This window comes from Pseudophryne corroboree, chromosome 2, assembly GCF_028390025.1.
Source record: "Pseudophryne corroboree isolate aPseCor3 chromosome 2, aPseCor3.hap2, whole genome shotgun sequence".
NCBI classification, from domain to species: Eukaryota; Metazoa; Chordata; class Amphibia; order Anura; family Myobatrachidae; genus Pseudophryne; species Pseudophryne corroboree.
Window position 1 is genome coordinate 851,512,551 of NC_086445.1, and position 19,545 is coordinate 851,532,095.

Here is a 19,545-nt window from a genome sequence, read left to right on the forward strand (position 1 = left end):
ACCGGGCTCCACTAGCCAGAGAGATAATGCCACAGCCGGGGGACACTTTTATATTGGTCCCTGCGGCCGTGGCATTACCCCCCCAACTAGTCACCCCTGGCCGGGGTTCCCTGGAGGAATGGGGACCACTTAAATCAAGGGGTCCCCCGCCTCCAGGCACGCAAGGGCCAGGAATGAAGCCCGAGGCTGTCCCCAGCACCCCTGGGCGGTGGGTGCCAGGCTGATAGCCATAAGTGTGTAAATAAAAAAGGATATTGTTTTTTATTGTGGAACTACAAGGCCCAGCAAGCCTCCCCCACTTGCTGGTACTTGGAGAACCACAAGTACCAGCATGCAGGGAAATAACGGGTCCGCTGGTACCTGTAGTTCCACAACAAAAAAATACCCAAATAAAAACACAACACACACACCGTGAAAGTAAACATTTATTAAAACACACTTACGCACTCACACATACTTACCTACATCCCACGCCGAGAATCACGTCGACTTGTCCAGTAGAATCCAATAGGGGGACCTGTAGGGGAGAAAAAAAGTAAATAAAAAAAAAAAAAAAGAGAGGAGAGAGAGAGAATAAACATGTGAGAAAGGGTGGGGTGTACTAACCTCTCCGGCAGCGTTAACTGCCTTTTGCTGCGCTCCCCTGACATCTCCTCGGTAACCTGGCTCCTCCCCGTCCCATCGCTTTTATTCGCTTCTTGTTGTTCACATGCACCACCTCCTCACCGCCGCAACCACTCAGGACTCAGCATTGCGGATACCGCGCTGAGCCTTGGTATGCACTGGCGATGCATGTGCTCATATCACAGCATCCGGAGAGGTAGCTGTGACGTGGAAACAACAGGAGCGAATAGCAGCGCCAGGACGGGGAGGAGCCAGGTTACCGAGATGTCTGGGGAGAGTAGAGAAAGACATTTAACGCTGCGGGGGAGGTTATTACATCCCACCCAAAAAAAGACACAGAGAATGGGAAAGAGATGAGAAAGAGAAGTGGGAGGAAGGAGTACAGACATGAGCTACTTAAGAACAAAGACAATAAAAATACATTTACCATGGAGGGAGGGAAGGAGGGAGAGTGCGTGAGAGAGAGAGAGAGAGAGAGAGAGAGAGAGAGTGAGAGGGAGAGACGAACCTCGGATCAGACGTGCAGCTTCCGGACTCCAGGGTGATTCCAGGTCCTCTCTTGCCGGTGGAAGCAGCAGGTGGCTTCTGTAATCTTCAGGCCGCTGCAGGGGAGACAACTACACGGGGGAGGGAGGCGGAAGGCTCCGACCCTCCACCAGGTGTGGATCAGCAGCATGCGGCCACCACACATTCCGGCGGGGTCACGGAGGTTAACGCACCGGCGCCACCGCGATGACAGGACAGGAGGAGAGGGAGGTGAGTGACGCCGCAGGCCCTGTCCCAGAGGCACTTCTACTAGTGCCGCTGTATGGTCGTTTTTTCAATGGGCTTTTGCAGCCCAGTCCTTGGCCCCGCCCCCCACTTTATGCCCATTAACACTGACAACGGGAGGCACTGCTAGCAGTGCCTCCTATACTAGTTTAATGTCACAAAAGGATTAGAGTATTATGTCGAAGATACATATGACACATAATATGTGTCATATGTATCTTCCTTGCATTATTTTAATCATAAACGACAGGGAGGCACTGCCTCCCCTGACTGCACGTCCCTGTGTAGACTCCATTGTACTGTAACTGTCAAAAAAATCCATACTTACCTCTTTCTAGTGTAGATCAGGTCCTCTTAAGTCCAAGTACGCATCCAGAAAGTTAAAAAATAACAAACAGTTATACCTGAACCAGTATGGACTAAGTAAGTGTATGTGTTAACAAATACACTTACTCTACGTGACTGAGCGGCACCTGAGTGACTTCTGTCATTGAAGTAGCCACCATCCAATTAGCAAGTGCATTCATAGGAGCTGCTCTCTGATTGACAGTGAGCGGCTGTGCTGTCACTCAAACGTCCTCCATATACTTCAGTGGTGCGAAAGCACCATTGAAGTCTATGATGAGAATCACTACATTGTATTCTATTATGGGAAACACAGTTGTTCTGTTTATATAAATATATAAAATGCTAAGACATTGATTCAGTAGTGTCTCTGTACATATTAAAGCTCAAGCATGTGTCTGGATTGTATATTTTCTGGAGAAAAAAACCCTATATTTCTAAAAAGTTAACCCAACTAGCTCCCATGAAGTGGGAACAGTCTATATGGGGACTACCTTATATGTAATTGAGATCATAAATCAGCTGACTAATGTTACTGAATTGTAAGTTACTTTTATATCAATTTATTAAGGTTGTAAAATGTGTGGCATTCTGTTATAGTCAATGCTACTCATATTATCTACAAACTTTATACACACTATATCATATCAGAGATGAAAGATTAATGCACTATTTTCAGATATTAATAATATAGATGTAGAAGATGGGGTTGATGCAGGTATTCCTTTCTGGAGTAATAGGATATACAATAGGGAAGTGTCAGACAACTCGCTAGAAATGTGAAGTGTTTATGGTTGACGTGGATAGGCTGAAAACTGATGGATCTCAATAAGGTAAAGGTCAAATAAAGATTCAGTTTTGTTTACGTAATACTTCCTCTGTTACCCAAACAATGCTTCCAAAAAACTCTATCTGCCAAGGATATCTGTGTTGAGAGCCTGCCAACGGATATATCTGCTTTACATCTATACTGTATGTCAGGGATAAAAGTTTTAAAAAAATCCCAAATACAGTAATTTAAATCTTGAGCATTTTTCCATCACTCTGTTTCAGGCAGGTGACAGAACAGAAACTACACAACTAACTTAGTGGATCAATGTATAACAAATATTTTATAGTGTCATTTGTGTCTCTCTCTTATATATTGGGTTAATACTTGTTTCCTTATTTCGTGGAATTGAACAGATATCATTAGCATTGTTTGCAATTGAATTTACAGTATGATTTTTAATCGAACAGTAGCAGACTAATTTTAGATTTAGCTAAAATTAGCTTTTCTTACCCCATTCTCTTAAAATATAGATGATTGGATAAAAGTGTATGGAAGTATCGAAGTAGAGTCCTCTGCCCTATGTGAAGCCTGATCTGCTCTGTCAACTGATGTACGTACCATCTCCTAAACATGTCTTTTCTATACACTGCCTCCACTGAGTGACAAGATTTATCAAACCTTTTAAAGAGGATTAGCGAAGGTGTTGCCCCCAGCAACTACATTCTAGCTATTATCTATCTAATGCATTCAATAATGATAACTAGAATCTGACTACTTTCTCTGGGAAACATCTTCAGTTTTCCTCTTTAAGGGGGACATGTACTAAGCAGTGATAAAACTGGAGAAGTGAGCCAGTGGAGAAGTTGCCCTTGGCAACCAACTATACTTTTATAGTATGCAAATTATAAATGTTACACCAATGCTGATTGGTTGCAGTGGGCAACTTCTCCACTGGCTCACTCCTCCACTTTTATCTAGAGATGAGCGCCTGAAATTTTTCGGGTTTTGTGTTTTGGTTTTGGGTTCGGTTCCGCGGCCGTGTTTTGGGTTCGAACGCGTTTTGGCAAAACCTCACCGAATTATTTTTGTCGGATTCGGGTGTGTTTTGGATTCGGGTGTTTTTTTCAAAAAACCCTAAAAAACAGCTTAAATCATAGAATTTGGGGGTAATTTTGATCCCAAAGTATTATTAACCTCAAAAAACATAATTTACACTCATTTTCAGCCTATTCTGAACACATCACACCTCACAATATTATTTTTAGTCCTAAAATTTGCACCGAGGTCGCTGTGTGAGTAAGATAAGCGACCCTAGTGGCCGACACAAACACCGGGCCCATCTAGGAGTGGCACTGCAGTGTCACGCAGGATGTCCCTTCCAAAAAACCATCCCCAAACAGCACATGACGCAAAGAAAAAAAGAGGCGCAATGAGGTAGCTGTGTGAGTAAGATTAGCGACCCTAGTGGCCGACACAAACACCGGGCCCATCTAGGAGTGGCACTGCAGTGTCACGCAGGATGGCCCTTCCAAAAAACCCTCCCCAAACAGCACATGACGCAAAGAAAAAAAGAGGCGCAATGAGGTAGCTGTGTGAGTAAGATTAGCGACCCTAGTGGCCGACACAAACACCGGGCCCATCTAGGAGTGGCACTGCAGTGTCACGCAGGATGGCCCTTCCAAAAAACCCTCCCCAAACAGCACATGACGCAAAGAAAAAAAGAGGCGCAATGAGGTAGCTGACTGTGTGAGTAAGATTAGCGACCCTAGTGGCCGACACAAACACCGGGCACATCTAGGAGTGGCACTGCAGTGTCACGCAGGATGTCCCTTCCAAAAAACCCTCCCCAAACAGCACATGACGCAAAGAAAAAAAGAGGCGCAATGAGGTAGCTGTGTGAGTAAGATTAGCGACCCTAGTGGCCGACACAAACACCGGGCCCATCTAGGAGTGGCACTGCAGTGTCACGCAGGATGTCCCTTCCAAAAAACCCTCCCCAATCAGCACATGATGCAAAGAAAAAGAAAAGAAAAAAGAGGTGCAAGATGGAATTATCCTTGGGCCCTCCCACCCACCCTTATGTTGTATAAACAAAACAGGACATGCACACTTTAACCAACCCATCATTTCAGTGACAGGGTCTGCCACACGACTGTGACTGATATGACGGGTTGGTTTGGACCCCCCCCAAAAAAGAAGCAATTAATCTCTCCTTGCACAAACTGGCTCTACAGAGGCAAGATGTCCACCTCATCTTCACCCTCCGATATATCACCGTGTACATCCCCCTCCTCACAGATTATCAATTCGTCCCCACTGGAATCCACCATCTCAGCTCCCTGTGTACTTTGTGGAGGCAATTGCTGCTGGTCAATGTCTCCGCGGAGGAATTGATTATAATTCATTTTAATGAACATCATCTTCTCCACATTTTCTGGATGTAACCTCGTACGCCGATTGCTGACAAGGTGAGCGGCGGCACTAAACACTCTTTCGGAGTACACACTTGTGGGAGGGCAACTTAGGTAGAATAAAGCCAGTTTGTGCAAGGGCCTCCAAATTGCCTCTTTTTCCTGCCAGTATAAGTACGGACTGTGTGACGTGCCTACTTGGATGCGGTCACTCATATAATCCTCCACCATTCTATCAATGTTGAGAGAATCATATGCAGTGACAGTAGACGACATGTCCGTAATCGTTGTCAGGTCCTTCAGTCCGGACCAGATGTCAGCATCTGCAGTCGCTCCAGACTGCCCTGCATCACCGCCAGCGGGTGGGCTCGGAATTCTGAGCCTTTTCCTCGCACCCCCAGTTGCGGGAGAATGTGAAGGAGGAGATGTTGACAGGTCGCGTTCCGCTTGACTTGACAATTTTGTCACCAGCAGGTCTTTCAACCCCAGCAGACTTGTGTCTGCCGGAAAGAGAGATCCAAGGTAGGCTTTAAATCTAGGATCGAGCACGGTGGCCAAAATGTAGTGCTCTGATTTCAACAGATTGACCACCCGTGAATCCTTGTTAAGCGAATTAAGGGCTGCATCCACAAGTCCCACATGCCTAGCGGAATCGCTCCGTGTTAGCTCCTTCTTCAATGCCTCCAGCTTCTTCTGCAAAAGCCTGATGAGGGGAATGACCTGACTCAGGCTGGCAGTGTCTGAACTGACTTCACGTGTGGCAAGTTCAAAGGGCATCAGAACCTTGCACAACGTTGAAATCATTCTCCACTGCACTTGAGACAGGTGCATTCCATCTCCTATATCGTGCTCAATTGTATAGGCTTGAATGGCCTTTTGCTGCTCCTCCAACCTCTGAAGCATATAGAGGGTTGAATTCCACCTCGTTACCACTTCTTGCTTCAGATGATGGCAGGGCAGGTTCAGTAGTTTTTGGTGGTGCTCCAGTCTTCTGTACGTGGTGCCTGTACGCCGAAAGTGTCCCGCAATTTTTCTGGCCACCGACAGCATCTCTTGCACGCCCCTGTCGTTTTTTAAAAAATTCTGCACCACCAAATTCAAGGTATGTGCAAAACATGGGACGTGCTGGAATTTGCCCATATTTAATGCACACACAATATTGCTGGCGTTGTCCGATGCCACAAATCCACAGGAGAGTCCAATTGGGGTAAGCCATTCCGCGATGATCTTCCTCAGTTGCCGTAAGAGGTTTTCAGCTGTGTGCGTATTCTGGAAAGCGGTGATACAAAGCGTAGCCTGCCTAGGAAAGAGTTGGCGTTTGCGAGATGCTGCTACTGGTGCCGCCGCTGCTGTTCTTGCGGCGGGAGTCCATACATCTACCCAGTGGGCTGTCACAGTCATATAGTCCTGACCCTGCCCTGCTCCACTTGTCCACATGTCCGTGGTTAAGTGGACATTGGGTACCACTGCATTTTTTAGGACACTGGTGAGTCTTTTTCTGACGTCCGTGTACATTCTCGGTATCGCCTGCCTAGAGAAGTGGAACCTAGATGGTATTTGGTAACGGGGGCACACTGCCTCAATAAATTGTCTAGTTCCCTGTGAACTAACGGCGGATACCGGACGCACGTCTAACACCAACATAGTTGTCAAGGACTCAGTTATCCGCTTTGCAGTAGGATGACTGCTGTGATATTTCATCTTCCTCGCAAAGGACTGTTGAACAGTCAATTGCTTACTGGAAGTAGTACAAGTGGGCTTACGACTTCCCCTCTGGGATGACCATCGACTCCCAGCGGCAACAACAGCAGCGCCAGCAGCAGTAGGCGTTACACGCAAGGATGCATCGGAGGAATCCCAGGCAGGAAAGGACTCGTCAGACTTGCCAGTGACATGGCCTGCAGGACTATTGGCATTCCTGGGGAAGGAGGAAATTGACACTGAGGGAGTTGGTGGGGTGGTTTGCGTGAGCTTGGTTACAAGAGGAAGGGATTTACTGGTCAGTGGACTGCTTCCGCTGTCACCCAAAGTTTTTGAACTTGTCACTGACTTATTATGAATGCGCTGCAGGTGACGTATAAGGGAGGATGTTCCGAGGTGGTTAACGTCCTTACCCCTACTTATTACAGCTTGACAAAGGGAACACACGGCTTGACACCTGTTGTCCGCATTTCTGGTGAAATACCTCCACACCGAAGAGCTGATTTTTTTGGTATTTTCACCTGGCATGTCAACGGCCATATTCCTCCCACGGACAACAGGTGTCTCCCCGGGTGCCTGACTTAAACAAACCACCTCACCATCAGAATCCTCCTGGTCAATTTCCTCCCCAGCGCCAGCAACACCCATATCCTCCTCATCCTGGTGTACTTCAACACTGACATCTTCAATCTGACTATCAGGAACTGGACTGCGGGTGCTCCTTCCAGCACTTGCAGGGGGCATGCAAATAGTGGAAGGCGCATGCTCTTCACGTCCAGTGTTGGGAAGGTCAGGCATCGCAAACGACACAATTGGACTCTCCTTGTGGATTTGGGATTTCAAAGAACGCACAGTTCTTTGCGGTGCTTTTGCCAGCTTGAGTCTTTTCAGTTTTCTAGCGAGAGGCTGAGTGCTTCCATCCTCATGTGAAGCTGAACCACTAGCCATGAACATAGGCCAGGGCCTCAGCCGTTCCTTGCCACTCCGTGTGGTAAATGGCATATTGGCAAGTTTACGCTTCTCCTCCGACAATTTTATTTTAGGTTTTGGAGTCCTTTTTTTTCTGATATTTGGTGTTTTGGATTTGACATGCTCTGTACTATGACATTGGGCATCGGCCTTGGCAGACGACGTTGCTGGCATTTCATCGTCTCGGCCATGACTAGTGGCAGCAGCTTCAGCACGAGGTGGAAGTGGATCTTGATCTTTCCCTAATTTTGGAACCTCAACTTTTTTGTTCTCCATATTTTATAGGCAGAACTAAAAGGCACCTCAGGTAAACAATGGAGATGGATGGATTGGATAGTTTACTAGTATACAATTATGGACGGACTGCCACGGTTAGGTGGTATAAAAAAACCACGGTTAGGTGGTATATATTATAATAATAATACAATTATGGATGGACGGACTGCCTGCCGACTGCCGACACAGAGGTAGCCACAGCCGTGAACTACCGCACTGTACACTGGTTGATAAAGAGATAGTAGTATACTCGTAACAACTAGTATGACACTATGACGACGGTATAAAGAATGGAAAAAAAACCACGGTTAGGTGGTATATATTATAATAATAATACAATTATGGATGGACGGACTGCCTGCCGACTGCCGACACAGAGGTAGCCACAGCCGTGAACTACCGCACTGTACACTGGTTGATAAAGAGATAGTAGTATACTCGTAACAACTAGTATGACACTATGACGACGGTATAAAGAATGGAAAAAAAAACACGGTTAGGTGGTATATATTATAATAATAATACAATTATGGATGGACGGACTGCCTGCCGACTGCCGACACAGAGGTAGCCACAGCCGTGAACTACCGCACTGTACACTGGTTGATAAAGAGATAGTAGTATACTCGTAACAACTAGTATGACACTATGACGACGGTATAAAGAATGAAAAAAAAACCACGGTTAGGTGGTATATATTATAATAATAATACAATTATGGATGGACGGACTGCCTGCCGACTGCCGACACAGAGGTAGCCACAGCCGTGAACTACCGCACTGTACACTGGTTGATAAAGAGATAGTAGTATACTCGTAACAACTAGTATGACACTATGACGACGGTATAAAGAATGGAAAAAAAACCACGGTTAGGTGGTATATATTATAATAATAATACAATTATGGATGGACGGACTGCCTGCCGACTGCCGACACAGAGGTAGCCACAGCCGTGAACTACCGCACTGTACACTGGTTGATAAAGAGATAGTAGTATACTCGTAACAACTAGTATGACACTATGACGACGGTATAAAGAATGGAAAAAAAACCACGGTTAGGTGGTATATATTATAATAATAATACAATTATGGATGGACGGACTGCCTGCCAACTGCCGACACAGAGGTAGCCACAGCCGTGAACTACCGCACTGTACACTGGTTGATAAAGAGATAGTAGTATACTCGTAACAACTAGTATGACACTATGACGACGGTATAAAGAATGGAAAAAAAACCACGGTTAGGTGGTATATATTATAATAATAATACAATTATGGATGGACGGACTGCCTGCCGACTGCCGACACAGAGGTAGCCACAGCCGTGAACTACCGCACTGTACACTGGTTGATAAAGAGATAGTAGTATACTCGTAACAACTAGTATGACACTATGACGACGGTATAAAGAATGGAAAAAAAACCACGGTTAGGTGGTATATATTATAATAATAATACAATTATGGATGGACGGACTGCCTGCCGACTGCCGACACAGAGGTAGCCACAGCCGTGAACTACCGCACTGTACACTGGTTGATAAAGAGATAGTAGTATACTCGTAACAACTAGTATGACACTATGACGACGGTATAAAGAATGGAAAAAAAACCACGGTTAGGTGGTATATATTATAATAATAATACAATTATGGATGGACGGACTGCCTGCCGACTGCCGACACAGAGGTAGCCACAGCCGTGAACTACCGCACTGTACACTGGTTGATAAAGAGATAGTAGTATACTCGTAACAACTAGTATGACACTATGACGACGGTATAAAGAATGGAAAAAAAACCACGGTTAGGTGGTATATATTATAATAATAATACAATTATGGATGGACGGACTGCCTGCCGACTGCCGACACAGAGGTAGCCACAGCCGTGAACTACCGCACTGTACACTGGTTGATAAAGAGATAGTAGTATACTCGTAACAACTAGTATGACACTATGACGACGGTATAAAGAATGGAAAAAAAAACCACGGTTAGGTGGTATATATTATAATAATAATACAATTATGGATGGACGGACTGCCTGCCGACTGCCGACACAGAGGTAGCCACAGCCGTGAACTACCGCACTGTACACTGGTTGATAAAGAGATAGTAGTATACTCGTAACAACTAGTATGACACTATGACGACGGTATAAAGAATGGAAAAAAAACCACGGTTAGGTGGTATATATTATAATAATAATACAATTATGGATGGACGGACTGCCTGCCGACTGCCGACACAGAGGTAGCCACAGCCGTGAACTACCGCACTGTACACTGGTTGATAAAGAGATAGTAGTATACTCGTAACAACTAGTATGACACTATGACGACGGTATAAAGAATGGAAAAAAAACCACGGTTAGGTGGTATATATTATAATAATAATACAATTATGGATGGACGGACTGCCTGCCGACTGCCGACACAGAGGTAGCCACAGCCGTGAACTACCGCACTGTACACTGGTTGATAAAGAGATAGTAGTATACTCGTAACAACTAGTATGACACTATGACGACGGTATAAAGAATGGAAAAAAAAACCACGGTTAGGTGGTATATATTATAATAATAATACAATTATGGATGGACGGACTGCCTGCCGACTGCCGACACAGAGGTAGCCACAGCCGTGAACTACCGCACTGTACACTGGTTGATAAAGAGATAGTAGTATACTCGTAACAACTAGTATGACACTATGACGACGGTATAAAGAATGGAAAAAAAACCACGGTTAGGTGGTATATATTATAATAATAATACAATTATGGATGGACGGACTGCCTGCCGACTGCCGACACAGAGGTAGCCACAGCCGTGAACTACCGCACTGTACACTGGTTGATAAAGAGATAGTAGTATACTCGTAACAACTAGTATGACACTATGACGACGGTATAAAGAATGGAAAAAAAACCACGGTTAGGTGGTATATATTATAATAATAATACAATTATGGATGGACGGACTGCCTGCCGACTGCCGACACAGAGGTAGCCACAGCCGTGAACTACCGCACTGTACACTGGTTGATAAAGAGATAGTAGTATACTCGTAACAACTAGTATGACACTATGACGGTATAAAGAAAGAAAAAAAAATACCACGGTTAGGTGGTATATATTGTAATACAATTATGGATGGACGGACTGCCTGCCGAGTTCCGACTGCCGACACAGAGGTAGCCACAGCCGTGTACTACCGCACTGTACTGTGTCTGCTGCTAATATAGACTGGTTGATAAAGAGATAGTATACAATACATACAACAATGAATATACTACTATACTGGTGGTCAGGCACTGGTCACCACTAGTCACACTGGCAGTGGCACTCCTGCAGCAAAAGTGTGCACTGTTTAATTTTAAATTAATATAATATTATGTACTCCTGGGGGCTCCTGCTATAACAACCTGCAGTGCTCCCCAGTCTCCCCCACAATTATTATAAGCTTTGCCTTTTATACATTGATGTGCAGCACACTGGGCTGAGCTGAGTGCACACAGACTGAGTCACACTGTGTGACTGGCTGCTGCTGTGTATCGTTTTTTTTCAGGCAGAGAACGGATATAGCAGAGAACGGATATATATTAAAATAAATAAAAGTTAACTAACAACAACTGCACTGGTCACTGTGGTAAACTCTGTCTGACTCTGCACAATCTCTCTCTCTCTTCTAATCTAATTTCTAATGGAGAGGACGCCAGCCACGTCCTCTCCCTATCAATCTCAATGCACGTGTGAAAATGGCGGCGACGCGCGGCTCCTTATATAGAATCCGAGTCTCGCGAGAATCCGACAGCGTCATGATGACGTTCGGGCGCGCTCGGGTTAACCGAGCAAGGCGGGAGGATCCGAGTCTGCTCGGACCCGTGAAAAAAAACATGAAGTTCGTGCGGGTTCGGTTTCAGAGAAACCGAACCCGCTCATCTCTACTTTTATCACTGCTTAGTACATGTCCCCCTATGTTTGATAAATCTACTCTACTGTCCCTACTGTGAGGATGGATGGCACATACTATTTACTTTTCTTTCTCTACAGCCACTGTAAAACGTGTGCAGTAGTTATCCCTACATTTCTTCTTCTTCTGATTATGAGCAGGCACTGATACACTGCTTATATAGAGGCACCGTGAAGAAGCATAAGCCAATACCATGGTGCACTTCCTCTTTTAGTGAGTGAATGAGAAACCAAAGGGTAATTCATTAAGTTGCAAGTGTCCAGGCAGTTTTAAAAACTCTGTAAATAACCCATCAGTGGCAATTTTGCCCTCCAAATAATTAGATCTATGATCAGCAGAAACTCAAGTGGACCACAATGTTTGATGATGTGCAATGGTCTGAAGACCCCTGAATCACATATGGTTTAACAGAAGCTTCAAATGGTGTAGAGAAATTGGTAATAATAACGTTAAAATAAAAATCCTTCTTCCACTTCATTAGTGGGACATGCTATTAAGCATTAATCCCAACCCCCACATATATGTAAGAACATCTAAATAAGCTCCATATTTTTGATTGTTAGAATAAGAAACAGCTACTGCACAGTCTCCAACATGGCTTCTCTGGGCATTTGTGCCAAGAGGGGGGGAAGGGGGAGCCCAGCCCCCCCCCCTCCTTACCTGGCAGAAGCAGCAGCGGCTGCAGCTGTTCCGAGCTGCAGTGTTGCCAAGGAGGCTCTTAAAATACACTTTTCAGTATTTATTTTTAAGGGTGCATGGTCATGTCTCCTATCATTAGGCCACACCCCCAAAAAAGTACAAATACCTGGGCCCAGTCAGGCTCTTTACTGCCCTGCCTCTGGGGATGATGCTTCATTCCCTTACCAAAATGGTCACCAGTATTACTACTTCTCATGCACAGTGCCAACTTCTTACTGTGTATGAGTGACATACTGTAGGCAAGATTTACTGCACCTGTTATTATTTACCCCATGATATCGCTGTTCCAGTACCATGCACTGCTACTTGCATCCAGGAGACAGTCACGGCTGGTGAGCTGTCAGAACCCCCGACATCAGACTTCAAAATAAGAAATCAGTTGGCCCTGAGTGTCAAATCAACTCCACAGAAAGTATTGTTGGTATATGAGATGCAACAAGACATTTCAGCTGTGATGTGGAGGGGTTCACAAAGTTTTTCACAAAGTTACTGTAACTGAGTGTGATTTTATCTCAATCACAGGAATTGCCAATCAAACGTTGACAGTCACAAAAGATGGGACAATTAAAGCTCGCTTGAGAACTGTATCAAGAAAAAAAGTCAGAAATCCAAAGTATATTTTGTGTATCAGAGAAAGGAACAAATCATATTGCCATCAGTGTCCTTGAATGGAGAGTCCACAGAGTTCACTTCACCAAAGGAAAGTGCATTGTGAGAAATAGAATTGGGATAAAATGATTGTTTCAGGCACAAGGTGTCAGCAATTGTCTGTCCTTGATACACAGCACTGCTATGCAATCGTTACAAGTGAGCCACAGTGATTTGCACTCTGGCATATAAGATTTGGGGGACTATTTACTAAGACTTGGATGGAAATAAAGTTCCAGCAAATCAGCTCCTAACTAACATTTTTCAAAAGTGGTCTATTTACTAAGCCTTGTATGGAGATAAAATCGATGGAGATAAAGTCCCACCCAATCGGCTCCTAAATGCCATGTCACAAGCTGGGTTTGAAGGTCAGTGTTCAAAAGCTCTGATTGACAATGTTTTGAATATCTCAATAAAGAGGTGGAACAATCATTGCGAAAATATGGAATAGAGTATCAATTGACTATTGCCTGTACTCCTGAGCAAAAAGGTGTTAGTGAACACGCAAACCCTATACTAGTGGAGAAAGCAAGATGTATGCTGCAGGATGCTGAACAAAAGAAACCAACAGCTTACCTAAAAAAAATATTCAGAAATAAATATACACCACTTTCTGCGCAGTTGGGAATTTCCTCGCAGCCTTTTTGTGTCTTGGAAACGAGCACAATGTTTCCTTGAAAATGAGAACGAAACAATAAAAGGTAGACACACTTAAGGCGCTGAGAAAAATTCTTGGAAATCTCACACAAGTTTTAATTAAAAAACATGTTTTAATTACATATATTACAATAAAAACAATTCCACAAATAGTATGTAGAAAATACTTAAGGAACCATTAACTGGGTTCCATACACATGGTTTACATAAAACTGATGATTACACCTTGCTGGAAATGATCTTTATAATGGGATAAGGGCTGAATCTCATCATGACTTGGTGCTGCGGTGGGCTAGCTGTTATAGCAAATCTGGTCCCGGGCTGGAAGGCTCGGCACCACCACAGAGGGCTTTCCAGACTGTCCAGGCAAACTCCTTCCCCTTTATTTCCAGTAGGTTAAAGCACAACTTTCCAAACAACGCGTTTCAGTGATAGACACCTTTTTCAAGAATGGATAGTGTGCTCCTTCCTTTGCTGGTTTTTATACCTAACTGATTAAAACTTAATTGAATCATAATTCCGTTTTCCCGCCTCCTAAATTCCACTGAAAGTTGTATGTCCGTCTCTTTACATCCCCCAGTGTTACTGAACCAAGAGTGCCGTGCTCGGTTCCGCTTTTCCGGAACCGGAAGTGACGCCTTGCGTTCCACAGGCCCCTTCCGGTTGCGTTCCATCGTGGGCTTTACTCGTAACCGTGTTTTCTCCTTTATAAGTCTTTTGATGTTGTTATGGAGGAGTGGATTTGTGATTAGCCCTTTTCTAATATTGTAAACATGTTCGGATGACCTCTTTCTTTAGGGGTCTTGATGTTATCCCTATGTATATGAGTCCACACCTGCACTCCAATAAATAAATTACATTTCTCGAATGACAGGTGATGAACTCATTTATCTGGTATTTTTTCCCCTTTACTTCGAACTCTGTAATTTCCCGTTCTATATTTTTATTTGTGGTGGTTCTGCACATAAGGCACTCCCCACATCTGTGGAATCCCTTAGTGCGGTTCTTTCTCACATTAGTATCTGGAAGACTACTCTGAACTAGACTATTCCGGAGGGACTTAGCCTTCCTATATATGAACCAAGGTTTTTGTGGCAGGTGATTCCCTAGAATGGGGTCGTCTAACAGCAGTTTCCAGTTTTTATAAATATCTGTTCAACTTTTTTTATGATGCACCCCATATTTGTCGGTGAATGCCCATTCATAGTTGTTGGTATCATTCTTCTTTTTCTCCTTTTCTACTAGTAGTTCTGTTCGATCTATACCCTCTATTTTACTCTTTGCTTCTTGTAGGATGGTTTCTGAGTAGCCTTTTTCCTTGAACCTAGTTGTCATTTCTTCAATTTGGATTTGTAAGACCTCTTCCTGTGAGCAGTTTCTTTTCAAGCGTTTGTACTGACCCAATGGGATATTTTGTAGCCAACGGGCATGGTGCTCACTATTTATTGTGATATAGGAATTGGAATCAGTAAATTTTCTATGAGTCTTGGTGAACATTTTTCCGTTCTCAATGTAAATGACCAAATCAAGGAAGGTTAGTTCCTTCTTACTAATGTTTAACGTAAAATGTATATTGAACTCATTAGAGTTGAGTTCATTACAGAATTTTTGAAGGGAATCCTCTTCAACCCTCCATATAAAAAAACATCATCTATGAAACCCCACCAGCATACCAGGCTTGCTCCCAGCTGTCTAGCCTCATCCACATGGAGTTTTTCCCAATATGCAATGAATAAATTGGCATATTTTGAATTAAAATGGTTCTTGGATTAAATTTTATGTGCCAGTCACTTTGAAGCTTTCTTTCATCCTATGTTTTAATCCCTCTCTTCCCCTAATAATTGACCTTAGATGTTTTATATTATATTTTTACTCATAATTAATTAATCAAATAATTAAATTAAATTTTATTTATATGACTAATCCTATATTCATTTTTCTTCATTTTATATGTGTCCGGGAGAAAAATGTAAATATGCCTGACTTATTTCAAGGGATGGACTATGTGGGAATACTAAGTACCACATTAGAAATGGAATAAGTCAGGAAAGACTACAAAATGCAAAAAAGGTGAAATGAGCCCTTTCCCACTTTACAGATGGCGATGGTAGGGAAAGGAAGAATATTCGTGCCATCCAAGATGAGTAAAGATAAAAGGCATTAACCTCACTCCTTCAATGGCTAATGAGGAGAAGTGTATAAATATATATAACAACATCAAAAGACTTAAAATGGAGAAAACATGGTTACGAGTGAAACCCACGATGAAACGCAACCGGAAGTGGCCTGTGGAACTCAAGGTGTCACTTCCGGTCCAGAAAAGCGAACGGAGCGTGGCACTCTTGGTTTAATAACACTGGGGGATGTAAAGAGACGGACATACAACTTTCAGCGGAAGTTAGGTGGCGGGAAAACGGAATTATGATTCAATTAAGTTTTAATCAGCTAGGTATAAAAACCAGCAAAGGAAGGAGCACACTATCCATTCTTGAAAAAGGTGTCTACCACCAAAATGCGTTGTTTGGAAAGTTGTGCTTTAACCTACTGGAAATAAAGGGGAAGGAGTTTGCCTGGACAGTCTGGAAAGCCCTCTGCAGTGGTGCCGAGCCTTCCATGCCGGGACCAGATATGCTATAACAGCTAGCCCACCGCAGCACCAAGTCATGGTGAGATTCAGCCCTTATCCCATTATAAAGATCATTTCCAGCAAGGTGTAATCATCAGTTATATGTAAACCATGTGTATGGAACCCAGCTAATGGTTCCTTAAGTATTTTCTACATACTATTTGTGGAATTGTATTTATTGTGATATATATAAATAAAACATGTTTTTTAATTAAAACTTGTGTGAGATATCCAAGAATTTTTCTCAGCGCCTTAAGTGTGTCTACCTTTTATTGTTTAGTTCTAAAAAAAATATTCCCCAACAGTTGTCCTAAAAGACATAACACCTATTGAAACCTGGTCAAAGAGAAAATCAAGTGTGAAACATCTAAGAACATTTGGAAGTACTGTTATGTTCATAGGCTATATCAAAGGAAGGAGAACACAAGCTGGATTCAATTTTAATAAAGTGCATCATGCTTAGCTATAGCTGAAAGTAAAGGCTACAGTTTGTGGAATCCAATTACAAGAAAACTTGACAAATCAAGGCATGTTTAAAGAGCAAAAGTTACAGAAAAGCCTGACTTTGATATGCAGAACAGGTAAATAAAACAAACAATGGCACTGTGCTCTATATAAAAAAGAAAACAATATGGCAAAACAATCAATACACCTTCGCAAATAATGACTAATCCAGTGTGCTGGCTGCAGAGATGTAATAAAGTAGCATATAGATTAAATATCAATCAGTAACAATCCAGTATGGTGAGGAGACTAGTTACCAGTCAATTCCAGTAATGTTCAGATGGTCCTATACTGAAGACCTTGCTTTCCTTAGATGTGTTATCCTGTTCGCTGCTCCTCTGGAATCCAGATTAAAATGCAGTTCATTGACCAGAGAGTAGAAAGCAAATGATGTGCTTATGTGCCTGCTGAAATATCCAAATACCAATTGCCCAGTCCTGTGTTGTTGTTGAATGGACTGGGTAATCAGTAGTGATGAGCGGCTTCGGTTCCTCGGAAACCGAACCCCCCCGAACTTCACCCATTTTACACGGGTCCGAGGCATACTCGGATTCTCCTGTATGGCTCGGTTAACCCGAGCGCGCCCGAACGTCATCATCCCGCTGTCGGATTCTCGCGAGATTCGTATTCTATATAAGCAGCCGCGCGTCGCCGCCATTTTCACTCGTGCATTGGAAATGTTAGGGAGAGGACGTGGCTGGCGTCCTCTCCGTTTTTATCCATTGTTGATGCAAATATTTCTGCTTGCTTTGTATTATTAATATAGGAGGAGTACAGTGCAGAGTTTTGCTGATCAGTGACGACCACCAGTTTTATCCGTTCTCTGCCTGAAAAAAACGCTCCAAGTCCGTTATCTGTGCTCAGTGTGCTGCATATATCTGTGCTCACACTGCTTAATTGTGGGGACTGGGGAGCAGCAGTATTATATAGGAGGAGTACAGTGCAGAGTTTTGCTGACAGTGACCACCAGTATACGTTGTCTGCCTGAAAAACACTCCATATCTGTGCTCAGTGTGCTGCATATATCTGTGCTCACACTGCTTAATTGTGGGGACTGGGGAGCAGCAGTATTATATAGGAGGAGTACAGTGCAGAGTTTTGCTGACAGTGACCACCAGTATACGTTGTCTGCCTGAAAAACACTCCATATCTGTGCTCAGTGTGCTGCATATATCTGTGCTCACACTGCTTAATTGTGGGGACTGGGGAGCAGCAGTATTATATAGGAGGAGTACAGTGCAGAGTTTTGCTGACAGTGACCACCAGTATACGTTGACTGCCTGAAAAACACTCCATATCTGTGCTCAGTGTGCTGCATATATCTGTGCTCACACTGCTTAATTGTGGGGACTGGGGAGCAGCAGTATTATATAGGAGGAGTACAGTGCAGAGTTTTGCTGACAGTGACCACCAGTATACGTTGTCTGCCTGAAAAACACTCCATATCTGTGCTGCATTGTAGTATATAGTAGGAGTACAGTGCATAATTTTGCTGACCACCAGTATATAATATATAGGCGTACGGTACAGTAGGCCACTGCTGTACCTACCTCTGTGTCATCAAGTATACTATCCATCCATACCTGTGGTGCATTTCAGTTTTGCACAGTTTGCTGACCACCAGTATATAATATATAGCATTACGGTACAGTAGGCCACTGCTGTACCTACCTCCGTGTCGTCAAGTATACTATCCATCCATACCTGTGGTGCATTTCAGTTTTGCACAGTTTGCTGACCACCAGTATATAATATATAGCATTACGGTACAGTAGGCCACTGCTGTACCTACCTCTGTGTCGTCAAGTATACTATCCATCCATACCTGTGGTGCATTTCAGTTTTGCACAGTTTGCTGACCACCAGTATATAATATATAGCATTACGGTACAGTAGGCCACTGCTGTACCTACCTCTGTGTCGTCAAGTATACTATCCATCCATACCTGTGGTGCATTTCAGTTTTGCACAGTTTGCTGACCACCAGTATATAATATATAGCATTACGGTACAGTAGGCCACTGCTGTACCTACCTCTGTGTCGTCAAGTATACTATCCATCCATACCTGTGGTGCATTTCAGTTGTGCGCAGTATATATAGTAGTAGGCCATTGCTATTGATACTGGCATATAATTCCACACATTAAAAAATGGAGAACAAAAATGTGGAGGTTAAAATAGGGAAAGATCAAGATCCACTTCCACCTCGTGCTGAAGCTGCTGCCACTAGTCATGGCCGAGACGATGAAATGCCATCAACGTCGTCTGCCAAGGCCGATGCCCAATGTCATAGTAGAGAGCATGTAAAATCCAAAAACCAAAAGCTCAGTAAAATGACCCAAAAATCTAAATTGAAAGCGTCTGAGGAGAAGCGTAAACTTGTCAATATGCCATTTACGACACGGAGTGGCAAGGAACGGCTGAGGCCCTGGCCTATGTTCATGGCTAGTGGTTCAGCTTCACATGAGGATGGAAGCACTCATCCTCTCGCTAGAAAAATGAAAAGACTTAAGCTAGCAAAAGCACAGCAAAGAACTGTGCGTTCTTCTAAATCACAAATC

At 43.6% G+C, this 19,545-nt stretch overlaps 1 long non-coding RNA gene across 1 annotated transcript in view; it reads left to right on the top strand.

The window, feature by feature from the left end:
* Positions 1-1,237: 1,237 nt before the first annotated feature.
* Positions 1,238-19,545, top strand: part of LOC135051309 (uncharacterized) — a 106,043-nt gene continuing 87,735 nt past the window's right edge. Inside the window, exons 1-2 of the long non-coding RNA XR_010242176.1 lie at positions 1,238-1,380; positions 3,043-3,122. This is a non-coding gene — a long non-coding RNA (uncharacterized LOC135051309). The remainder of the gene's footprint in view (positions 1,381-3,042; positions 3,123-19,545) is intronic.